Consider the following 5,758-nt stretch of genomic DNA (forward strand, 5'->3'; position numbering starts at 1 on the left):
TCTTTCCCTCTCTCTCTCTCCCTCTCTCTCTGTCCCTCTCTGGTTAAATTAAAATAAATAAATAAAGTTAGATAACATAATTTAATTTTTTTCTTTATTCATGATGATACAGTGCACACACAAGAATAAGAGAGACGTGGGGGACACCCTCCACAAGCTCTAGTCACGCCCTCTACCTCATCCCCAGCATATTCCAGGCTGAACTCGGCAGGATTCGAACACTGGCTGCCAGTGGGATTCGATTTCTTTTGAGCAGCAGTTTAGTGCCGCACCGTACAGCTGGCCCCTATGCTTAGGTTTTTGTTTAGTTTTGTTTTTAGAAGTTTTTGCCTTAGGGTGCATATGCTCACCAGAGAGAGAAAGAGACAGTGTGAGGGAAAGTGAGAAATCACCCTCAGAGTGGATGGCCACACCTCAATCCCTTCTCCTCCATTGTCCTCTCAGGATTTTAGGCACACAAGCACACTCGCCCGGTGTGAGTTTCAAGTCACCTGGTCCGGGACTCCAACCATGGTCGACCATATGGGAATACAGCTAAGTAACTGCTATACACCATCTGCTGGCCTGTATGCTTAGGCTTTTCTTTTCTTTAAGAATTATTTTATTTAATTTTATTTACCTATTTAATTTGACCAGAAAGGACAGAGTGAGAGAGGAAAAGTGAGAAAGCAAGCCACCAAGTCTGGTACCTGAACTGCACCCAGGCACATGGGAGTCCAGCACCCCCAACCACCATGCCACCCACTGGCCCGTATACTTAGATTTTTAAAGAACTTCCTTCCCGTGTTGTTGACAGGAACCATGAGCAATTAAACAAATTTTGGACCAGCAGATGGTGTAATGGTTACATTGCTGGACTCCCGTGGAGTCAACCGCAGTTCAAGTTCCTGACCCAGTAGGTTAAACTCACGCCGGGCGTGTGTGCGTGCGTGCCCAAGATCCCGAGAGGAGAATGGAGGAGAAGGGATTGTGGCGGGGGCCATCCTCCCCTGCCCCCAGGGGGGTTATTTCTTGCTTTCTGTCTCTCTGCCTTTCTCTGTCTTTCTGGTGAGCACATGTGCCCTATAGCAAAATCCTCTAAAAAAGAGAATTTATTTTAGCATTTCTTCTATTGCACATCTGTTGGAGATGAATTCTTTTCTTAATTTAATTTTATTCATTCATTTATTTTAATTTGACCAGAGAGAGGCAGAGAAAGAAAGAGAGGGAGGGAAAGGGAGAAAGCAAGCTGCTAGGTCTGGGACTTGAACTGTGGTCAGCCATGTGGGAGTCCAGCACCACCATGCTACCTGCTGGTCCCCAATTAATTATTTTTTTAAATTATTTACTGGGCTGGCAGGTGACACGGTGGTTAAAGGTGCTGGATTCCCACATGGTCAACCATGGTTCAGGTCCCAGAACTGGCGGCTTGGTTTCTCACTTTTCCTTTCCCTCTCTCTCTGATCCAATTAAAAATAATAATAATAGCAGGCACTGTCAGGTGGCATGGTGGCTAAGGGCATTGGACTCCCAGACCTGGCGGCTTGCTTCCTCACTTTCCCTTTCTCTCTCCCTCTGTAGCTCTGGTCAAGTTAAAAAATAATAATAATAACAAATAACATAAATAATGTTAAATGAAATAATTCTTTAATAATAATCATAACAAATGGAATGAAATAAATAAATAATTCTTTTAAAATTTTATTTAGTATTATTATTTCAATTTGGTATAGGTCACGTGTGCTCACCAGACAGAAAGAGAGAAAACAAGTTGCCATATCTGGGACTTAAACCATAGTCAGCCATGTGGGAGTCCAGCACCTAACCACCATGCCACCTGCCAGCCTCAGAGATGAATTCCTTATTATCATTTTGGGACTAAGCTTTATTTTGTCTTAATGTCTGTAGGATTTTTTTTTACTAGATAGAGAATTCCAAATTGGAAATTTCTCTTTTCCTTTTTGCATTAGATGTTGTTCAATTATTTTCTGTCCTCTGTTGTCTCAGATGAGGAGTAATCTTTTTTTTTTTTTTGAGAGAGCTTTTTGCTATAGGGCGTATGTGCTTGCCAGACAGACAGAGAGAGACAGAGAAATAGAAAGCGAGAAATCACCCCCCAGGGGGGATGACCACACCACAATCCCTTCTCCTCCATTCTCCTCTCGGGATCTTGGGCACACATGCATACACACCCAGTGTGGGTTTAAGCCACCGGGTCCAGGACTCGAACCACGGTAGACTACGTGGGAGTCCAGTGACATAGCCATTACGCTAACTGCTGGTCCCAAGATGAGGAGTAATCTGTCACTCTTCTTTTTTGTTGTTGTTTGTTTTATTTTATTTATTATTATTATTATTCTTTAATTTGACCAGAGATAGACACAGAGAAAACATGGAAAGTGAGAAAGCAAGTCGCCAGGTTCAGGACTCAAACCATGGTCAGCCATGGGAGTCCAGTGCCTTAACCACCATGCCATCTGCTGTCCCTAACTGTCAGTCTTGTTCCCAGTAAGTATCTTGTATTTTTTTCTTGACTGTTTCAAATTTTGTCTTTATTTTTCTTTTTCAATAGTTTGACTAAAATATGTCTACAGGAGCATTTCTCTTTTTTCTTTCTTTTTTTTTTTTTTTGGCTATAGGGTATGTGTGTTTACTGGAGAGTATGCACGAACCAGAGAGAGACAGGGCAAGTGAGAAATCACCCCCTACAGGGAATGGCTGCACCACAATGGTGTCTCCTACATTCTCCCTTGGGATTTTTTGCACTCATGCACATGTGCCTGTTGTGTTCTTTAAGCCACCAGAACTGGAACTTGAACCATGGAGTCAGCCATGTGTGATCCAGCCACCCCAACCTCCATGCCACCTGCTGGCCCCAGGGGAATCTATATCTATCTATCTATATCTATAAAATATTTATGTATTTATTTAATTCCATTTGTTATTGTTATTATTATTTTTCATTTGACCAGAGAGAGAGAGAAAGGGAAAGCGAGAAAGCAAGCCACCAGGTCCAGATCTCAATCCGCAGTCGGCCATGTGGGAATCCAGCACCTTTAACCACCATGCCACCTGCTAGCCCCTCTTTATGTTATATTTTTAAACTTTATTAATTTATCTCTTCCATGGAAGAGAGAGAGAGAGAGAGGCACCTGCACCAGGGCCTTCATGCTACAATCCATCCCCAGTCTCAGGTGGCCTAGATCATGGGGATATATATGCCCAATGTGTCCAGGGAGGTCCTGGGACATAAACCCAGGACTTTTCCCGTGCAGATCCAAGCTGTGTCAAGAGTTTTACATTTTTTAGCCTATGTAGTGTACACTCAACTTTTTGGATCTGTGGCTTGATATCTTTCATCAATTTTGGACAATTTTTCCACATCTCATATGTCTTCAAATATTTCCTTTGCCCTATTCTCTCTCTGCATCTATGTCATACCATTTGGTACTGTTCTAGAGTTCAGATGCTCTGTTTTATCTTTTTTTCCAACTCTAGTTTCTGTTTGTGTATTAGTTCAGGCATTTTCTATTTAACTGACCTTCAAGCTTGCTAATTCATTCCTCTGTCATTCCTCTGTTATGTCCATAATTCATCTCTGGTATCATATTTTTCCTTTTTGGTATTTCTATTTGGTAGTTTTTTTAAAAAAGTTTTTGCCATAGGGCGTGTGCCCTCACCAGAGAGAGAGACAGCGAGAGGAAAGTGAGAAATCACCCCCTGGAGAGATGGCCATGCAGCAATCCCATTTCCTCCATACTCTTGTTGGGATTTGGGGCATGCATGCACATGTGCTTGGTATGAGTTTCAAGCTGCCAGATCCAGGACTTGAACTGTGGTTGACAATGTGGGAGTCCAGCGCCATAACCACTACAGCACCTGCCGGTCCTGCGGTATGATTTTCAGGCTGCCAGGTCTTGGACTTGATTTGTAGCCAAATATGTGGGAATCTAGAGTCTTAACCTCCACCCACCTACTGGTCCCCCATTTGGTAGTTTTTAAAAATCATACACTTGGGGCAGGTAAGTGGCATGATGGTTAAGGGCACTGGACTCCCACATGGCCTACCATGGTTCGAGTCCCAGACCTGGCTGCTTGCTTTCTCACTTTCTTTCTCTCTCTCTCTCTCTCTCTCTCTCTCACTATCTCTTTCTGATCAAATTTAAATAAATAAATAAATAAATAAAGTTAAATAAAATAATTTTTAAAAAATCATATGCCTGGCTAAGATTTACTACATCACTCCCATCCCACAGGAAGAAAGGATAGGATACAATGGGACTAGAAGATGGTATAATAGTTACATCGCTGGAGTCCCACATAGTTGACCATGGTTCAAGTCCTGGACCTGTTGGTTTGAAACTCATGCTGGGCGTGTGTGCTTGCCCGAGATCCTGAGAGGAGAATGGAGGAGAAGGGATTGTGGTGTGACACCCCCCCCCATGAGTTCTCACTTTCTGTCTCTCTGTCTCTCTCTTTTGTGCCAGTGAGCACATGTGCCCTATAGCAAAAGTCTCTCTTAAAGAAAAAAAAAAGGCCAATTTGATAATTTGATTTGTATTAAATTACGGTGAACTTCTTACCTAAGCAGCATGATCTTAGTTAAGCCATCCGGTATTGAAGTATGCATGACAAGGAGTTAGAAGAGAAGCTGTTGTGAAGGTAATAAAAAAATAAAATTTCAATAAGTATTTATTGTGTATTTTAGCAGGTTGTTCTGCTTCCATATCTCTGAAGAGCAAGAAACTGGTTAGGCTCAGAATGTCACATAAAAAACACCTTAACAGATGAAAATTGTCTTGAATGTTATGTGAAATGGTAATAAAGATGACTAGTAAAATATTAAACAGGGAGAGTATATCTCAGGAGTAAAATAATGTCTGCAAACTGCTTAAAGTAGACAAATCAGCATTGCTTCATCTCCGTGCTGTACCGTGCTGCCCACAATAAACGGACGACCCTGAAGACACTGTGTCGCGTCTGTGCTGTAACACTACGCCACTTATCCCGGCTCTCACTCCTTCCCTCAGGAAACCTGTTCGACTGTCCCCCCGGGTTGGGACAGGAATGGGACCAGGAGGTGGTGTGGTGGTTTAGATCCTTGATTCCCATGTGGCCAACTGCAGTTTAAGTCCCAGACTTGGCAGCTTGCTTTCTCACTTTCCCTCTCTCTCTGTCTCTCTCTGGCTAAATTGAAAAATGATAACAAACTAAAATAAATAATTCCTTTAAAAAAAATAAAAGGCAAAGAGAAAGAGTACATTGGAGGAAGTCTGGGGAAAACCAGACCCAAGCTTCCAAGAGTGCTCTCTCACTGGAGTCACCAGGACATGCTCCATTCTTCCAGTATAGAAGTATGACAGCAGGTCTGAAGGTTGTCCACTAGGACAATGCGTCTGAGCCCAGGAGTCTGTGTCTACGGGAGTCAGCTTCAGAGCCTAGACACACTAACATCCCAGCCTCTTAGAAGGCAAGCAGTAATAAAAAAAATTTTTAATTCAAAAAAAAGGAAATGCAACTAAATAAAACATAATTATTCTTTAAAAAAATAAAAAGAAGGCAAGCAGTATTCAGCACAGCACTTATCTGTACAAACGTTTAAGGCATAGGGTGTGCGCACTCACTAGAGGGAGACAGAGAGAAAGAGAGAGAGTGAGGAATCGCCTCCCAGGGGAGAGGGCCATGCTGCAATCCCTTCTCCATTCTCCCGTTGGGATTTTGGGCACACATGCACATGTGCCCGGTGTGATTTTCAAGCCACCAGATCTAGGACCTGAAC

Source organism: Tupaia chinensis, unplaced genomic scaffold, assembly GCF_000334495.1.
Source record: "Tupaia chinensis unplaced genomic scaffold, TupChi_1.0 Scaffold144326_1, whole genome shotgun sequence".
NCBI classification, from domain to species: Eukaryota; Metazoa; Chordata; class Mammalia; order Scandentia; family Tupaiidae; genus Tupaia; species Tupaia belangeri.